The following is a 21,332-nucleotide window of genomic DNA, read 5'->3' as shown; positions in this document are numbered from 1 at the left end:
GCAGATCCTAACTTTGGGGGGTCAGGAGTTTGACACAATCTTCTTCTGTGGGAGGTTTTTTCTCAATTTGCATATGCTGTTATTGGTCTTTTTATGCAACCCAAGTAAGTGAGTCCAATTATGGAACCCTGCTGTGATCAATAAACATTGGAATTATTGCAAGTATTTAGGGAATAGGATATGAGGCTTTCCAGCATGAAGTCTGTTCAAAATAGGAGAAAATGCAGTAGCTGAAAAGCCTATTTCTAAATAGGAAAAATCTGTTTATTAAAAAACCCTGAAATTTGAGACTTTATGTTCTTTTTACATTTCAAATAAGTCGTTCTTATGGCTGATGAAGGATTTTTTTCAATGCACTTTGTATTTGTAACAAATCAGGAATTAAATAATAGGGACATCTAGCATTTGGAAGGCCATTTAAATGCCTTAACTTACACTGTAAAAATATATACATTTACAGCAAGCATATAAATATAACCCTTGTTGCTATTTGTATTAATATTAATTATAGCTACTATAATGAATGCCATATTAAAAAATCACCAAATTATTCTAAATTCTAAGGAAAATACTTGTTTGAAAGAAAGAAATAAGATGGTTTTTTATCTGCTTTGTTCAAGCAAACTGATGGATGTGATGCATGTGATCATTTGAAGTCAGTTGTATGGCTATGAGAGCCATATTTTCAGGATACAGACTGCCTTCAAAAAAAGTCACAGTGGACACAGGGATTTGCTGGAACTCTCTCTGTATCATACTTTTCACCTAATGGAGTGGTATTTAAATGAATTACCTTATCCTTATGCGGACTTTATACCCAAGCCCCAAAGTCAGTAAGCCTTTGACAGGTTGCTAAGAAGAAAAGATATGGTTATCATTACTGCAAGCAGCACAGTTTTAGATGTTTAAAAATACAAAATACAGAAATCAAAAGTAGAATTTCAAGCAGCACAGAGCTCTAATCAGCCCCTCATAGAGGATCAATTCATCAAGCACAAAATCATATAGAGAATAAATGTAGATCAGCTTTGAAACTAATTTCAGTCCTCCTCTAATCCCTTCACCTACCCATCTGTGCACACACCTTTTCAAACTGCTTCTCCCAAGTGGCCATGCACCACCTCTGTTAATGACATGAGTAAATCTCAGAGATGATAGCTAGGAATCTCCCTGATGTCACCATGAGTGATTCTCTCTCCAGCAAGGACTCGCAGCCAACTAGCTGTCAAGCTGCTGCTGCTTGCTTTAATAGAATGTTATATGAAAGGACAAGCTTAGGAGAAATGGTTTAAATAAATCTCTCAAGTGTCATGAATACATTTGGTCAACAGATGACAGTGTAATGTATGGCAAATTATAACAGTAGAGAAATTTCAGTTTGGGGTTCAGATCCTCACCACAGTACAGTTTCAGCAGTGCTTTGATAGTACTGAAAGAAAAATTGCTCAATGTGCAATATATGCTTTTAGCAGGGAATATCTCTAGCCAAGTTAATGATGCAATAAATCCTTTCAGCTTTGCTATATAGTTTGAAAAGTCCTAAGAAGGTATCTCCACTGTAATTCTAACATAGACTCAGGCTATCATCATTCATCTCACTGAGAGTCCCAAGGAATTTTCCTGAGCCATGTTCGTAGACATTTGGTGGGGCAGGAATCCAATACAATAACAATGCTCCCTTTGAGTCACGAGGTCCTTCAGAAATTATATCCACCTCTGGTTAAAAACACACTCTTCACTCTATATGCTATGTAGGGCAAGAAGACTTCTATTCATTCAGCCAAGACCTCTCTTCATTCAGCCATGATTTGAAGCGGATTTTAAAGTTTTCCCCCTTTCCTTCATCTCCCTTCCTTTATTTAATGACTTTCTCACAATGTCAGCAATCACTAATTGTGGCACTACGCTGAGAGCCATGAGGGAACTGATCCAGCTTAAAAATTTTTTTTTGCTGTTACTGCTCTGTTGGTATTTTTCAAACACAGAGCTGTTCCCTGGCCAAGTTTTTTAGTTTCCTTTTATATGAAATTTGAGCTACTCTCAACTTTTTATACAGATATAATATTCAGGTAAATGCAATGCAATTTTACTCTCAAATCAATAGAAAATCAAAAGCTTAATAACAAATCAAACACATTACCCTTGACATTATATAAATGTTGAGAAATAAAGAATTTGACTAATAGCTTAGCAGTGAAGTCAAATGTATTATGTGATGTTTAGACCATGACCTGGGTGCCCATTGCAACGCTTCCTATGTAGATTTTAATCCTCACCCAGTAAACAACCTCTTCTTGCCTCTGCCTCAGCCTTCTAGTGATATAATCCTCACTTTGAAGGCTCTTGATGAACATGTTTGATAACTTTTACTTACCAAAAATTGAGGATGACAGCTTCAAGTGCCCCAAATCTTTAAGCTATAACACTCCAGTGAATAACTTCTTCAACTACTTTCAAACTCTTAAAAAAAAAGAAAAAAGAATGATCTTTCAAGCAGCATCCTCATCCAAAATCAACACTGAAAGGATACTCTTATTCTGAGCTAACATGATAAAGGAGAGAAATCCCTTCATATTCTGCTCAGTAGATTTCCCCACTTTCCCGCTAGCCACAACCTTGAGATAGATTTGAGTCAGTGCATTTCAAATTAGATATTTCCTGGCCACTAATGAGTCCAACTCTGGCAAGACAACAGAGAAGCATGTGACACTTCAATTTGTACTCACTGCCTGGGAACCTACACCTGCCTCAGTCATTTGCAGTCTGGAGAAATCTCATTACAGACAGTAATTTTTAAAAAAGCACATTAAAAAAAAAAAAAGGTGCAGTCTACCAAAACTGAAAATGGCAGTACTAAATAAATTATTAAAAAACTTTAGTGAAAATTGTTGTGATCTGTGATAAGAGAAAAAAGATGTTTTTCATTCAGCATCCCTACATCTCTACATTGCCACAGGCACTGTGATCTGTCCCTTATGCTCCTCTCTCTGTCTTAAATCCTGCATCCCTTTGCCTGGTGCTACTATACCTATTCTGTTGGAAAAAATAGGCACAAATCTTAAACTCCTTGTCAAATCTGTCAAGGATAATGAAGGATTCTAAAGCCTGATAGTGCCAGATAGTGACACTACACAAATCAGTGAAAGAGTGTGATATATAGAAATGCATAGAAACATCATCCATCTCAAAAGTTTTTGGCAAGTTATCACTAGAGAAATACACCTATCTTACTCTTGGCCTGTTAAGCATCAAATTGTAGCTATTTTTAAATTCTTAATGTTCTCATGCAACAGCTCCAGGCACTGAAATCCTGGTTGAGATTGTGAATACAAACTCTTTATCTCCTTTATCAGTGGGAAAACAGACAACAGTGTCTATTACTCTTATATTAAGCTTCAATGAAAGGAAAACTAAACATTTCATTCAAGTATTCAATCTGCTTTGAATTTTAACTGTACATTGTGATTATCTATGAATGTAGAAGCTGAGAGCTGACAGAAAACAGGAGAAAGGACTTCCCTTCTCCTCTTCTAATGGTGCTATGGATGATACTTGTGGGAGGCAAAAGTGTGATATCTGCTGTAGTATATTAAGCTCCAGTTAATATTGTTGTTAATGTCAAATCTACGCACAAAGTCTAAAACAAAGATGACAAAGCAAATTCTACCTCTTAAAATGTGATGTTTTCAACACAGTTTTGGGGGAAATATTGACAGAGCACAGTTTTTCCAGTCTCCAAGACATGACCTGACCTCCCCTGGGCCATACCGGTTCTCAGATGGCTTAATTGCTTACTGCTAGCTCCTTTTTTGGGCACAGGTACAAAGAGGCATAAAAAAAGTTTTGACTCTCCTGAGTGCCAAAGCCAGACTTCTGTAAAGTCTGCAGGGAGCCTTAGGGCAAAGTAAGCAATAAGGAAGATAACAGATCAAATGACAGTGAAAGGACAAACAAGGTCAAGGATTCAACTTTCACTTGTGTGCTATTCAGGAGTCTCTGACACAAATGGAGGGGTAACAAGTGCTGTGGTGCAGCATGCAGCAGGCTGCGGCTTCCTGAGGGGTGGAAGAGCAAAGACACACAAGTCTTAGACCCAGCTCTCTTACACTTTCTTCCTATGTCCGATGCTTTATGATTTTCCACCAGACTCAATCCCCTAAAGTGCTTATTTGTCTTCTCCTGAGGAGCCCAAAACTGGACCCAGCACTCAGTGCTGAGTAGAGGTGAAGGACCACCTCCCTCAACCTGTTAGCAACACCATGCATGAATGCAGCCCCTGATGCAGTTGGCCACCTTTGCTCTAAGAGCACAGTGCTGCTTGAGTTCACCTTGCTGACCATCCGGTCAGACCCCTGTAATTTTTTATACAGAGCTCTTTTTCCATTACAACAGTGCATGTTGCATGGGGATTATGCCTCCCCAGATGCAAAATTCTGCTGAGCTGCATGAAGTTGCTCTTAGTCCTGTTCTTCAGTCTGTTGAGATCTGTCTGAATGGCAGCAAAACCACCTGGTGTATAAGCCACCCATACTTCTTTCGCATCACTTGTGGACTTACTGAAAGTACATTTTGCCCCATTATCAACACCATTCATGAAGATGTTGAACAGTACTGTTCCAGCCTTGACACCTGGGTAGCACTGCCAGGGACTGGCTTCCAACTCATCTTTGTGCTGCTGGATCACACAACTTCGAGCTTCACCATTCATCCATCCAATTTGCAATCTACTTCACTGTCCACTTCTCTAGCCCATGCTTTGTAAGTCTTCTTTAATGTTGTGCATGCTTGTGCATGTCCACTTTAGGAAAAATGTTACTTAACCAGGTTGTCCTCCAGCAAGAGTAAGACATGTTTGTGCCAGGATCCTGAACGCCAAGCTTCACGTTCCCAACCAGTTCTTCTGAAAGTGCAAGGTCCAGCAGAGCATCTTCCTTTATCAGCTTCTCCATGCACGTTCATAAATTTTCCACAATGCATCACAGAATCCTCCTGCATTACTTGTGTCTTGCTGCATTGCCCTTTCCCTGGAAAGTTGTTAAAGTCCATCAGTTGGTTGCCATATTTTACAGTTGTTAACCACACATAAATTTAGGCCTAATGTCAAGAGTGAGCTGTGTGCAATTTCTTTGTAAAGCCAACTCATCTACAATCTCATTTCTTGCCCTCCCCAAAAAAGCCCCTTATGTTCATTCACTACATCTTGGAATTAATTTAAAATTTCTTTGGATGCATTCAGTTCTGCAGATGATGAGTCGCTCTGGCATGTAAATCATATTTATTGTCTGTGGAGTGATTTCTCCTTAAGGCAGGACAGCTTTGAGGTTACGCACATAGGATAAGAAATTGTTGAGTGACTGCTTCATAACTTCTCACACTTCTCTTTGATTGCTTTGAAGACTACATGAATATAGCCCAATAGATAGTTTAAAAATATTGTCAATACTGAAATTAAAATAGTAAGAATCACTCTCTGCTGCCTGTTGAATAATACAGAAAATTTTAAATATAGAGATTGAATATGTTTTCACTAATAGAATTCAAGTGTCTATCAACATTGGGGCAGGAGTGTTAAGAATTCTGAATTATACTTTTTACCAAAATATGAATCATTGCAATTCAGTTAAATAAATATTTATATTAGAAAAAAATATTTATTTTTTATTATCCATAAATTTTTCTTGAAAATTGAGGAACAGCAAAATAATTACAAAAATATGGTAAAGCCACCAGTCATTCTCCCAGGCTTCAGGGTGTGTTTGTTGAAGTGCAATACATCTTTATTGTGCACCACTGCTTCTTTAGGTCAGAAGGAAAAAGAGAACAGCTTTATGTAATATTCCTGCCACCCCTGGATTTCTGGCCACCATCTCAGTAAGAGCTTAAAGCCTTTACTGGCCTGAACATCTGCCTTAAAGCAAAGTTCTGAGCTCCTGTGGATGAAGCAGCCTTCTGCCCTCTGTCTCTTTCCCCTTCCCTGAGGCTTTTCAGCAGCCAGTGATGCTCAAAGCCACACCCACCTGTTTCACTTCCAAGAAGGTGCTGACTCAGAGATTTATAGGCTCTGGGGAACCCCTTTAGGTGAGAGGGGAATTTCTCTGGTACATCAGTTAACCACTCTCTGGCTTCTCTGTGCCATCAAGAAGATACAGGTGACAGCTAAGGGATCAGAGAAAGACCATTTCCCAACTAAAGGCAGATTTCACAGTACCTTATTACAAGAATTCTTATGCACTTCCTTCCAGATTTCTGTTGAAATTTTTCCAGGTAACAGCCAAGAAAGAACTGTGAAAGAGGACATGTGATTTTTTTTTTCCCATTAACTTCAGGCTTCAAAAAAAGGCTAACAAAATCCCAAAACCACAACACTGTTAAACCCTACACTTTTGCTCAAATATGGCAGGAAAATAAAAACAAGACTATTCCACACTGTTCTGACAGCTATTTTAACCTGGGCAGTTTTTATGCTGTAACCCAGCTGAATCTTGTCTCTTGGGCTCATGAGGAAGCTTTACTTTCTTCCAGAAAATAAAGACAGCTCTCTCCTTGCCTGGAAGGCAAAAGGGATTAAAGAACAAAGGCACAAAACAAAAATCTTTTATTTTGTTACTGCACCTCTGTTTATGAAGTACAGAGGAAAAAAAAAGAGAGGCCATTGGGAAAGAAGATAAAGAGTTACAGCTCAACAAGTTAAGCCTGTTTGTCCCCACTACTATGCCTGATGCACCACCTTTCATAAGCTGTACTCTCTGACCTGCATGTTCAAATGCACTTCAATAAACTCATAACTGAGAACTAGACCAGACAGACTAGAAAGGAGGCAAGCTAGTTCCAAAGTCATCATTAAAATAAAAATAAACTCTTGTCTAGGTTCAGTCCTTTCCTCACTTCTGTGTTTTGGTCTTCTTCACTACAGACACAAATCTCAAACCTCCATTGCTACACTGAGTTGATGGAAGTCTACCCAACGGACAGCAGAGCCAGGATAAAAGAGGTACCAAAATATATGTACGTCATTTTAAGTTATTGCACACCTGAGAGTTCAAAACTGATTTGGAAATTTGGTTTCTCTTGACATGACAGGCCCAGCTGTGAGTCTGCCTCCCTACATAAAGGTCACAGGCATTCAGGATGCACATGCAACCCAGGGCTCAGTGCTGAAAGGCACAGACCATTTTCTGCCAGGATCTAAAGGCTTCCACTTGACTGCAAGGGTTGGCAGCCATCAGCATGTCAAAAAATCAGCTGCTTTTTTTTACATTAAAACTGCAGTATTTCCAGAAAGAATATTTAAATTTTACTGCTTATTGTAATGTTCTCAATTACAGCCAAGTAGGGTGCCAAGTTATTAGAATTCAACATTTGACATTGTGTTTGGAAATAATTGTTATTCATGGGTTTAGATTCAAATGAAGTCTCAGCAAAATCAGAATAAGAGCTATCTAAGTCCAGTAAACTGCCAGGCAGCATATATTTGGAGGACCATATGTTCTGCTATAATTGCAAATTATTTCAAAAATGTCTTCAGGTTACAAAAAAGCATTTCCATGGGAGGATAAATTGAATTTCAGCTAGTTACATACACAAAGGTAGAGCAGTCCTTATTTTCTTGATTGTTATTTCTTAAAAAGTACAATAACTTCCTTCTATAGAGGCAATGGTAATAGCTCTGACAGTGAGAGTATAACTCAATCCCTGAAACACAAAGTCTGTTTGGAAATAACCGGAACTATTTGGCTAAAGCACAGGCCTGCCTGAGGATCTGGGAGAGGCACATGACCTACCAGAATGGAGGCTGGAGAACAAGCAGGATGCTTTAAAGCCATTGCAGTTCTATCAAACACAGTGTTTAAGAAACTGAATCCCACCATGTCTCTTATTTTAGTGGACTTCAGTGGTAAGAGGGGTTTCAATTTGCCTAAAGGCATCTTCTCTGTGTTTTCCAGTAAACAATAAAGGATATAAAAAGTCCTTTGAAAATGAAACAGCGAGTTTCTATTGACCTGAAAGGGCATTGTCTGTCTCATAAAAGTCAGTCAGCTGGGTCTTTTTTTTAAAATTTATTCTGATGTTGCTTCTTGCATTATTTGGCTGGATATTACCAGATGTCTTTGTTGTGAGGAGCAACATATTTTCAGATGAGTAACATCTGAACAGCTCTTCAGAGAAGAGGTTTGCAAGGAGCAGTGTAGAGAGTAAAAAAAACCCCACAATTACCAGAATAGATGATAAATCCTCAGTTACTCACATTCATAAACAAAACTAATTGGCCAAATTTGGGTGTTTTCACACGTCTCTCTGTACAAGAATCAAGACTGGAAAGAGCAACGAGTTAATCTTGTCCATTTCTGGCATTCACATGCATAGTAAGAAAAGTAAAACAGCAGGTTGATTTGTCTGACTCTATCTCCTTAAATTAATTTGAATTTTTTAATACAGGAAAACTCATTAAATATCCCACATATGAACAGAGATAAAGAAAAACCTATAAATTCTCAGAAACTGTAAAAAACATTTTTTTCACACAAAAAAAATTACAAAAGCTAGGCAAAAAAAAAATACATGCCATAATATGTCACAGGTCTTTTTCCTCTGCAAATTATTTGCAAATTATCTGCAAATATTATCTATTCTTAAAAGTTAAAAAATATAGAGTAAGCAAGGAATCTCATAAATCATGTCACATTATGTTAGGAATAGATTTATACAACTATTTCTTGATCTAATTTTGAAGTCATTGATTTGACAAATGATTTTCATTTTGTGGTGCTTAAAATCTCAGCTCAGAATCCTAGAACATTGTAAGCCACTTGATGCACATGCCTGAAAATGGGTTAAGGACAATGCCTTTAAGAGAGGATAGTGAAAAGGAAGGATCACCTGGGTGGCTGAACGTTGATAAAAACAAATCAAAGAAAGCCACAAGGACAGCTATAACACCTTGCTTACTGTTTGTCTTCTGTGTCTTTAGGACTGCAGAAATAATTTATTGGCTGAGTATAAGCATTTCTGGTGATCCACCCTCCAGAGGCAAAACCAGATTTTTGAGGAGAAAATTAGGGAGCTGCTATCCTGAAGAAATATGGAGTAATTTCTCTTTAAGAAAAATTAATTTTAATCTTCTTTCATTGCAATTCAAAAACTAGAATCCTTGAAACTATTGTGGACATTTCAAGCTCAGTATCAAAGGTGTCACCTTTTTAATCTGCTCCTGCTTGTCCACGCTGCTTGCAAAAGCAGACATAGGCAATGCCTATAGAGAGTTTCAGGGGTATAGACTAAACAAATTTCTCGTTACTTCAGGAACAGGATTCTGACTGAGGGGACAATAGATGGACCCATGGATTTCTCACAGAAAGTGAACAGATTGACTCTTATCTTTGTGGTTTGCAGAGTGTTCTATAAGATGAAAAGCTAATGTGTAAGAATGCAGTTCGAACACCTGCAGTATTTAGGCAGTAACAGACCACAGATTTCAGAAGAGGAGCCCCTTACCTGGCCACAGCTGAGTCACTGGACAGTGATGACTCTGTGTTTGCTAGAAAAATAAGCAATGGCTCATCAGCACCAGCTTGCAGGTAATTCATTCCTTTGCATTTAAGATATAGAAAGCTGAAGCAGAAGACTTGGACCATTTTTAAGATGGCCCAAGCTGGCTAAGAAAATGCTGAAATAAAGCTGGCTAAGAAAATGTTGATTTGAGAGCTCCTGTAGCACCAAGGGATTATTTTCATTCAAACATAAAAATGCTTAGGAAAAACTGAAATGACCTCTCCCTCACATATTTTTAGCATGAGAAAAGCATTCAATTAATTGGCTACCTTTTACGAGACAGCCCTACCAAAATTACCATCCCTTCTTTCTGTTAACTCATTTATCTTTGGAATATTCTTCACTTCAGCTTTGTTTCCACATAGTCACCATGTTATCCTTCAAAAATCTAGTGACACACTTTGACTGCTCTTCAGAAGCATATGTTGTAGAATCTCTTCATCAAAGCCATCAGCAAGCTAAAACATTCCCTGTGAAGAGAAATAGGCCACATTTCTCCAAGGAGGCTAAGAAAGAATTAAAGAATGAAATGAAACCTATGAAATTAAGTCATAATTCTTTCCCATTTCATATGCCCTGCTTAATTTACCATTACTAGATGTTGCCATTCTAATCATATGAATGAAATTATATTTAAAGGGGAAAAAAATAAAAGGAAGGCTAGGCAGAAATTTAAATACTCTAAGGTTGTCCTGGTTTCAGTACTTATGTGTTTCAATAGGAATGTATATCACAGCCATACCACTTTGGAATTAAGTGCTAATCACGATGGGGTTAAGGTAAGCCCTGTAATAAACAACTGTCATGATTGGCCTGAAAGCAAGTTGAAGCTTTAATCAGCTCCAAAAACTGAGTTTCCTGTCTATTCCTAGATAGATAACTAAAACTCAGGTGCAAAGTGGGTGACATTAAAATTAATATGTCAGCAAATATTTCTGAAGTAATTTTCAGAACAAAATTCCATGTCCCACAGCCATGAAACAGCACTACAACAATACTGAGTTATTAAGAGTAAATAATATTAAATCAATTTTTGAACAGACCATTTCCCTAGTAAATGGGCTTTTTGTTCAATTTTACAAAGTATAAGGAAAACGTTCCTTCCATTAGTATCTCTTGTTCATTAATTCCATGCAAGCTGTTTTTTTCTCTACCAAACACAAATTTTATATAAGGCCAAAATAATACCTGTAAGATTTTAATTTGTCTCCAAAATTTTCATGTCTACACAAATGACACAACAAAATTATTTAAAGTGCAATAAGCATCAACATTTCCATAAGAAAAATAGAGTATTTTACATTACCATGTATGGCTATGTTTGCTAACACTAACCCCTTTAAATCAGAACACATTATTAGTCTACCGTTGAACATACTTACCCCACAATGCAGTAAATACATTGTGTAATAGTAAATACATTGTGCCTTATTAAGCTGCAGATTGACAGAAGCTTGTTGATATGGAGCACAGCAGCTTAATAGGAACATTTACAAAGTCATTATATAGCTTCAGGTGAATGATCTTCACTTCTTTCCTTTAATGTTTTACCAAACATCTGTTTCAGCTGCTGCATGTAAAAAAGCACAGATCTCCAGAGTGAAAATCCATCACCTTACTGACCCAGAAGGAGCCTTTTTTTCATTACTAAGCCTTGGCCTCAGACTCTTTCCTGTGAACTCATTGTGCCCTCCCCTTAATTCCAGTTTTCAGTTAACACACCTTGAAGTGTTCCTCACAAAAGCTCCAGTGAGCATTGCTGCATTCTTCTACAGAAAACAAAGGAAAAAACCACACAAAACAAACAGAAAAATCCCCCACAAATCTCCACAGAGTCCACCACTGCTAGCAAAACTGTTGTTTTCCTTCTGAATCTGTTTTCTCACAGCATAATGGCCTGGGGATGAGCTGCTTCCTGCAACATTCAATTAGGGTGAAAGCTATAGCTTAATAGGTTCATGTGAAAGTTAACCATATATAACAGCACAGACTGGAAGCTTTATAAGCACTTTAACTGCCTTTTTTAGAACACTCCTTCCTTTCCTCAGGCGCAGTTGGGCTCTGAATAGTCAGAAAATCCCTGGCAAGCTGTTTATTAGGTGTTATCTCCTGTCTAGGTGGAAGAGCACTTAGCAGATCACAAAGGACTTCATGTCAGCATGTGTGACACAGACATAACAAGCAGGGCTGCAGGAACTTTTTTGGGGGGAACACAGTAAGAATAGTAAGAAGACTATGCTGAGTCTTCAATGGAAACAAAAATTTATCCACACACATGGACACAAAGTAGGATTGTGCATTTAACATCACAATTTTTTTGCTTATATCTCTATTTAGTTAGTGGAGAGGAAAAAAATCTCCAGAGAGCAATTACAAGGATATAAAATCAGCTCTTGCTTAGGCTGACCTTCAGTAAAGGTTTAGCCTTTCTATTGACCACTTATAAGAAAGGATAAAATAAGCTGGACTACTTAGCCAGCAAAAAGATGGCTGATATGAATATGCACTGCCCAATTGCATCTTTTTTTACACACTAGATTGCAGAGTCCAGGGACACTACAGGATTCTCGATGGCCCTAAAAAGGAGAGACAGAAAAAACAAAAGTGATCAAAAACTGACATTGTGATACAAACCCTTGCACTAAACAAAAGAGAAATTCACATCTCTCTGGAAGGTCTCCTAATAATCTCCTCCCTGTTAATCATTCTTCTCAGGCAAAATGAGCCAGAGTTTATTTTTGCACCTGGAGATTTCTTTCTATAAAATCGTTAGCTGAAGATGAAGTTTTTGCTTGAAAGCAGACAAAGAAGAAAAGTCAAGAAGTAGTCCAGTGCTTGATCAAGCTTTCCCTAGTAACAAAATTTTCTGTTTAGCAGCTGTAACTTTGCCCTTATTATGAATAAAAATCTTATTTCAACAAATTTAAACTGCTATCTAAAAAACAGACAGAAAAAGAAAAATATTAAGATAGATTTTTGGATGCTAGTTTCTAATTTGAGAAGATACCATCTAATTTACTACTTGAGTTTTAATGACTAGAACCCATCCATCCTGCATTGATTTTGTAGCAAGGTATAAAAGATACCTTTTCTGCATTTAGTGTCCTTTTTTTAGTTTTAATCTAAGAACATAGAAAGTGGCAAAAGGATCTGCCTCATGGAGTTAAAGTCAGTTTACTCTCTTTTCAGTGATTATTTAATTGGTATACAACAATGCCTGATTAAACCCAAAGAAAGCTTGGTTACAGGTGGTACAAATGTGGGCTACAGCTTTGCCAATTTCAGTCTAAATGGAATACTTCATTTGAAAATTTATTAGCACTTTTTAAAATTGAGAATATTTGGTGATTTCTTGCTTTATTACTGGAAAGAGAGAAATGGTCACCTTTCCCTAACTTTTCTCTTTATTGTCATTCAACTTCTCCAGTATATGCTGTCACCATTGACTTCTGTATTTCCCTGTAGCATCACTCACAGGAAAATTCCCTATTCAGCAGGCTCCGAAGATTTATTCTGCATTCACTCTTATCTTTCTGCCCTATTAAGCTCATGACAGCCATGTTCAGAACAGGAAAGCATTGCACTGAGTTCTGGATGAAAAAAGAAGTGCTTTGCAAGAGATGTGAAAAACAAAGGGGGAATAACTGGGTAAGCAACAGGTTGGGGAGCTTTACAGAGTAGAGTTCCTGCCTCTGGCTAGGAGCTGCTACCTGCTGTTCAAAGTGCATTGGAGACCTGTCCCTTGCAAAAAAGAAACTCGTGGCCAGCTCTAACAGCTGAGCAGAAAGTTTCTACCACTCACTGACTAGTCATGAGCCATAAGATGGAAAGAGAAAATGCTTGTAGCATTGTCTCAAACTCTTCTTATGGTTCACAAGATCCTCACCAATCTAGCTTCAGAGGAAAACCAGAAAAATAATATGCCCTATTGAATAGCATGGCCATTCAGGAGCAAGACAGCATGACAGTTAATGAGAAACAGAAAAATCTAATCTTTCACAGTTTTGGTTATCCATATTATCTACTCTAGGACAGTCACAGATATCCACAGATAAACTTGAATGAAAGCATGAAAGAAAACACGTGGTATAACACATTATCTGTTCTAGGTATTCTGAACAAATTTTAATCTGTTTTCCTTAACTTGACCTACATGTAGGTTAACTGAATGGAAACAAGGCACTCCTCACACAGGAGTGTAGCAAAATTACAAACTGATAACTGGGACACCATACCTGGTCTTCCCAGCACAACCAGGATCCCCAGAAGGTGATGCATCTGAATTGCCCAGATCTGGCTGAAAGCAGTGTCAGGGGCAGGAGCTCAGAAACATCCTGCAGAGGCTGTTGGTAACACCTGCCAGCTCTCCAACATGCAGTAAGAAAGTGGGGGACAACTTCAGTCGTAGGGGTATCCATGAAGGTATATCTTTGTGCCTTTGCTCTGTCCAGCTGACATATTATCTCTCATTTTTTTCCCTTAAATGTGATGCTCTTTCCTTTCCATTCTTATTCTGTTGTTGCTGATGTCATGAACTAGACTACAGCATTAGTTCAGTGACTAGAATAATAAGGCTCTACATATGAATGTGGCAACATTAACACCTGTTATAGTTAAGGTCAAATTCCACAGATGTTTTTAAGAAAAATAATCAGGGGAAGACATTTTGACAGCATCAAAACATTTTGTTACAGCATGCAGAAAATAACACGCTGTATTTCACCCTTTTGGAACACTCTTGTCATTTCAATGGATCTGCAAGGGTCAGAACAAAAAATATAGTTGAGGTTGAACTAAAGCCCTTCAGTGTGACTAACAGCTGTTCTTCTCTGATTTAACAGTAAATTTTTAAAGAGGCTATTTGAAATAGAGCTCATCTTCATTCAAATGTATATATGAAACTATCTGTGCAGCTGGATCCACCTCTGTTTAGTGATGCAGCTTTTGAAGTGCACCACAACGGGAGAAATAATGAACTTCAGAAGTGGACTAAGAAATAAAAATTGAACTTTTATTTTAAGGCTGTTATAACATTATGTGGTATGGTTTTGAGGTTAAATTAGAATTTTAAATGGTTGATGAAAAGGTAATTGTTCACGTAAAACCAACACTGTGTAGGGAGGAAGAAACACAGGGAAAAAAACTAGAAAATTTTATTTTGGGTTAACTTAAATGTTTCATTTAGACATGAAAGAAAAAGGTTGTTTTCATTTCTCTGTTATGTGACTTATTTCCCCGCCCTTATCTTTAAGGGAGCTGACTTCAATTAAATTTTACACGAAAGATGCAATTTCTAATGGAAAAAAGTCAAAACACTGTAACTGACTTAGAGCTCAAAGGATAAATATTTGTACCTCAATTGCAATTACAGCTAGTTCTCATTCCTTTCCTACAGACAAATTGAATTTTGTCTATTTCAGAACTGCATGAAAACAGAAATGCTGAAAGAAGGTAATTCCCTTAAAAATAACTGAGAACTCTTGGCCTCCTTTCTCTGTTTCTCACAGGCAGCACAGCATTTGCATCCCACACTCCCAGCTTGTCTGCTGAAAAATAATTTATGACATCTACAATTTTACCTCTCTTTAAAAAAATCAAACTTTTACTCTTTTAGGGAAAGAGAACTAAGGAACCAAAAATCCAGCAGCAATAGCTTATCCTGTCAATCTGAAGATTAGATGTATGGATGCTTCTTGTCATTAAACCTTGGAGCAGCTACATGAAGAAGCTGCTCGGTATGCTTCTTGCTCATTCTGCTTCCTCACAGTGCAGAACACCCAGCAGATCCAAGCCACCACTGGGCCTCATTACTTAATTTGAGGGGAATCTCTGCTTTTGTTGCATTTCTACAGAAATCCCCATATTCTTTTCAGTATAAAGTTTCAAAAATCCAGATAATATGTGACAGCAAAATGTTCAATGTTTCTTCTTTATTGTCAGCAGTGCTTATGCATCTGGATTGAAACACTGAGTCAACGCAAAAAATGCTTTTGGAGTATTAAATTCCAATTTTTAAATATATATTTTTCCTGAAGCAGCATTTAATTTCTTTACAGGCTCTGTAAACCACTGTTCTTCTGGCCTGAAGAGCTTCTCTGGGTTGCTACAAAACTGGCTGGTGAAAAGATTGCCCATTTGTCTCATCTTTGTGGAAGAAACACCACCTTATACTCTCAGCGACATTTTAACCCTGTGGTTTGGGTATCCACTTAACTTTTCAGTCCCTGTACATCATGCTGTTTCTGCTGCCAAGATTTACAGCGCTTTGAAGTGGGATTTGGGTTATAATTACTGGATTAGATGCCCAGGTACAACGAAGATGCTGCCAGCGTATCTCCTGGGAATAGCATAGAGATTGCTGCAGGTCATCCTGTCCCATCCTGTCCCTCGACATAATCTCAGCATATCTCAGATCCTCTCAGATGCTGCTAGATCAATGCAGAAGATATTTTTTGCTGTAGTTCTCCCTCCTCACACTGCCACTGCAGGAGCACTCTGGAAGACTTGCACCGCCAGGTTTTTGCTGTTTGATGAGAGACCCTCACTGTAGAATAAGGCAGCTTGAAAACTCTAAGTCCCACAGCACGAAGCAGACACCAGGCTTTTTCATACAGCAAAGGCAATGAATTTGAATGGTAGGACAAGGTTTTGTTGTCTTTTAGTGCGAGTTACTCTTCAATACACCATCACTTTACTTTCCTTCTGTATTTTCATCCATTATGAATGTTACCGTAAAATTTAATTGTTTTTCCTAGCTGTCACTCCTAGAAAAAACCAGTATTGTAAGCAAATACAGGATTTCTTTTGAGCTCTCAAAAATATTCCTATCTGTAGAACATTAATCTCTTATGATTGCAATTAAAAATGTGTCCAACACCATGTACATGTCTGCATGCAAAATATTCCTAAGTGGTGCTATGATGACAATGCTCTTACTAGAACTTCATTTTTTAATTTGTGATTTATTGAACTATTTATATAGTTTATTTAATTTGAGATTGTGAATAGTACACAGACTACTTTTGCCAGGTGATTTATTCTTAGTGAAATTATGGATTCACAGTTTAATTACTCTAGTGTTTGTCATTCACAATTTACAATTACCTGTCAGTGTCTGTTGTAATACTTGACTTTCAGGTGTTTATCTTTGCCACATTTTAGTATTCAAGTTGGATGTCTTCTTTTAGATTAAAAGTCTTTGAATGCTTTCAACTGAGATGACTTATCTCTTTCTAAGGAGAGTGATAAAAAATGAATACAACACTTTACCTTCAGTAATGCTTTAGTCCCTTTTTTGGTCTCCCTATGAATTAACTTCTTTTCTCTCTTTGCATGACTTTCAACCACTTCTTCCACATCCAGTGTCCTCACTGTATGTGTGAGGGGAAAGAGTGGAAACAATTATCAATGTAAATGTTAAATTTGAAGTGTTACAGAAAAGGTGTTATCAAAAAAAAGAAATTCCAGCAAAACAGCAACAAAAAAGCCCCAAAACAAAACAAAAAAACTAAACAAAAAAAACCCACCAAAAAAAAACAACAACAAAAACCAAACAAAAAAACCCCAAAAAACAATCAGGCAATTTAGAAGCAATCTTATATTTTCTTTTAATATGAAAACCAAGGTTTTAACTCTATGTAAACTCTACCAGACCCAGGAGATACACACATTTTATTAACTTTCTATTTTATAGTGTAAATACTACTCTCTGGTTCTCTTCATCGCTTAAAGATATGTAGTTTTCAAAGTTAACAGTCCTCTCTTTGGGAATTATGACATGTCAGGGATATCACTCATTTCTGGTCTATCTTTGTACAGATTTCTTTCCTATCACAACTGACAGCATCACATACTTTTAAAATCTTCATGGCTGTCTTTGAAACTGCTCTGCCTTAAACGGACACAGTTTTATTCTGTCACTTAGGAAGTATAAATTTGCTAAAAAGTCTTAAATTAATGTGTTAATGTTTACCTGCATGAATTCTCAAAGCCAAAAAACCCACATCCTTTTGGTACAGTAAAGAAGAGAGCAGCAATTTAAAATTAGTTACTCCAAACAAATTTTAAATAGTACAATGAAGAGGAAATATTTTTCTTGCTTCAGGTGTTTGTTTATATTTCCAGGAAGTATTTATCTGGAATTTTCTTGTGCATTACCATTACTTTAATACATGAAGGTCTCAATTGTATATGGATATAATTCTGATTGAAATTACTCAAAGTTTTTGAGCATGAATATATGTGCATGTGTATGAAACTGAAAAAAAATAATGATAGGCAAACAGAGGTGAAGTGTTCTGCCTTGGCCATATAATTTATTCATAGTGTGTCCTTGTACACTAGCCATTCCTAACCATTTAAAAAACATTTGCCTTGGTCTTAGAGTCCTTTTGCACTCTGTACCTTCACTACAAATTTAATTCAAACTAAGAAATTTAGGCTAAGGTTGCCTCAACAATTGACATCAGATGTTTCTGCAGAGTGAACTAAAGAAAAGAAAATGCACTGAAAGCCTTGGAAAAGATTAAGGCACAGACTTTTCCCATTCACATCTATTTTAGCTTATCTCAGCAACTTGAACAGCTTTTAAGGTGGATGGCATGGCAAATTCATTACTCTAAAATAACGATAAAAATTGTTTAAGCATTTTAGAGCAATTAAGGTTACATTTTCAGTAGCACTAAAACTATTTTTTTTTGTACCTAAACTCTTTGGGGTTTTAGTGTGCATGTCCCTGTAGCCCATGGAGCCAGCACTCTAATGCGCAGACTCAAAATAAATCCTTGCCTTTCCAAATTATTTAAATTATCTGACTAGTACAAATCTTCTGAGTGCTCTTTCATCCACATTTCTTCAGGTATGCATGGATTTATTTGCAGATCTGTCAAGCTATCCATACAGGAACATACCTTCCCATCCTTTATGTGCACTATTACATACAGACAGGTTCTAGGTGCCAGTATCGCCAATTGGCTGCTAACTCATATCAGCTAAGCACTGAGATACTAACTCTCATTTCTTTTCAAAAAAGATAAAGGAACTTGATTGTGGATGAGGAGGTTGTTTTCAATGAGAGTCCTTTTGACTGCTTGCTGTTCTGGAAGAGTCTGTGCTGCAGTAAGTATTCCCCAAGTGGCCATAACCCCAGGGCACACACATTAGAGGCAAGAGGGAAAGCAGCATGACTTGGAACTCCTACACAAGCCGTTTCCTACACTAATGCTCTTCTAGAGACATGAACTAATTCTCCTTTCTTAGCCTCAAGAAAAAGGCTACCCCAGCCCTAAGCCTCATCTTTTTTTTTCTCTTTCCTGTATCCCAACTTTTGTTGGTAGGGTAACTGACAATTTATCAGTTTTGCTTGTAAAAAGAAGCAGGATGATTGTTTTGAAAACTCTATCTAGTCTGTAGTAGCTTTTCAGCTACTAATTTTCAGAAATGGGTACCTAAACTAAGAGCAGAAATTTAATAAAATTAGTTGCTCCGAAACTGATGTAATGAGTGAAGCAAGATTTTTTTTAGTAAGTGCATAAAATAAAATGTCAAGAAATAGTGAACAGACTCAGTGATAAAACTAAGAAATACTTTAAACATATGCTGGATTTCTCACTGAGATTGTTTTCTCTGATAATACTAAATGGTTTCACTTACATGTGATTTTTGCCATGATTTTATTAGGAATTGATTTTGAATCTCTTATGAAAATAAGAAGCTAGAGTAAGAAGGTAAAAGAGCAGGAAGGTAGAGGAGAGAAGGTATGTGATTGCAAGAAAAAGTGAAGTGGAAGTCTTTTGACTCTCATTTTCCAGGGAATTAGTTCAAGGGTCAATATCCATGGCAGGCTTATTTTAAAGCAAACTGGGCATTTTATGGAGTATGCTCATAGACAGATCACTAAATTAGGAGACAAAATTTTAATTATAGAAAAGTTTAAAATGAATATTCAGTCCTGAGAAAAACTCTGATATGTCAGTTCTTGCTTCTATCCTGTACAGAAAGGGAAGATTTTAATTGGAAACTAGTTGGTGAGAGATTAACAGCTGGCTCTTGTTAGACTGAAATGCCAGGTGCTGATGCTGGCTAAATCATTTTCCTTGACCATGCAGAACACTACAAACTGCCCTTGAATTTCACTCATGCATAATAAAAATTTACTGCCTCAGTGACCCTAAAAGATTAACAATCCTAACAGTAAGACTTGCTTCCTTAAAACACTGTGAAAGAATTCAAAACTGTAGTCACTTTTGGAAATAGAAAAATAGATAGTTTTGACATTTCTGTATTTTAGAATAAGAAAGGTAATACAATAGAATTTACTAAAACACAGGAAGTTTCAATGGCCACAAAATAAAACACAAGAAGTTCCAACCCAACATGAGGGAGAACTTCTTTAGGTTGAGGGTAGCAGAGCACTGGAACTGGCTGCCCAGGGAGGTCATGGAGTCTTCTCCCTCTTTGGAGACATTCACAACCCATTTGGACATGTGATGATGTGTGTCACCTGCTCGAGGTGATCCTGCCTTGGCAGCAAGGTTGAAGTCAATCATCTCCATAGGTCCCTTCCAGCCCTAACTAATCTGGAATTAATTGCAACAGAAGACTGTGAGATAATATTTCAACCCAGACCAGACTCAGTTTTTTGGAACATCAGTTTTAAGTCAGACAGGCAGACAAAGGCCAAAAGAGAGTGGTTTTCACCATGAGTATTTGACAATGAGGTGAGAAAGTGTCATAAGGATAATCAAGAACATTGATTTGTGTCATCAAGAATAAGATTTATCCTTGAGGCTAAATGATTAAATGTCCCAGCAGCAGTAGCAAAAACCTGAATAAAGCTGCAGTAATTTCCCTGGATGTGAACTAGACAAGGTACTAAAAAGAAGATACTAAGCCGTGTAAGACATTAAAAGTTGAGCTTTTGAAGAATAAAAAGGGCAGATCTTTTTCTTTCTGCAGGCAGGGCTCTGAGAGCTCTTGATCTGCCAAGAGTCCCTCAGAGCTCCGGTAGTCACCACCTAACATGATGAGTGGCAAGGACCAAACAGAGCAGCCAGATCTGGAGAAGGAAGAGGATAAAATGTATGAAGAAATGAGGAATAAAGGAGGAAAGTGGCCAAGTTATTACAAACAGTAACAAATGTTCTTTTAAAACATTTTAACTGCAAGGTTTTCAAGAAGGGTGAGGTTTAAAAAGTAATAGAGTAGCAGGAGAAATAAAACTGATGTGAAATGTGTTTCATTTTCATGTTTTGTTGTGAAGACAAAGCACACCGTTCTTTTGTCCTTATTATTACAGGTGTGAAAAGAAAAAAATCTTTTCCATTCCCATACAGCTGTGCAGCCTTTTTTCAAGGGCTGGAAAGAGAGTCATCAGAGTAGGAAATGAATGAAATAAAGAGTAGGCCAGGACAAATGCATAATCATAATCAGATGCTTAAGGGATTTGCATCGTCAGGGGAGCTACTTCAACACACTTCAAAAAAGCAGAAAGTAGAGTGACACAGGAGAGATGATGTATTTCCCTGGGGTCCCAGACAAGCAGCTGGAAAGATAATAGAGACTAATTAAGGAAGACCAAAGTCAGAGAAGGACAGAAAGGAATTAGACTGAATCAGGAGAAGAAGCAAAAGCAACAGGCATGTAAGATGTTTCTAGCAGGGAAAAAAAACCCGTTAGGTCAAAAAACAGAAAAAGTGATAGACCCAAGGAGTCCTATGGATAGTGCAGAGTAGCACCATCACAAGAGAACTGGGCAAACAGAGCTGTAGGTGTCAGTGAGGACA

This window comes from Passer montanus, unplaced genomic scaffold (assembly GCF_014805655.1).
Source record: "Passer montanus isolate IOZ18808 unplaced genomic scaffold, ASM1480565v1 scaffold2, whole genome shotgun sequence".
Lineage (NCBI taxonomy): Eukaryota > Metazoa > Chordata > Aves > Passeriformes > Passeridae > Passer > Passer montanus.
This window is presented reverse-complemented; position numbering follows the sequence as displayed.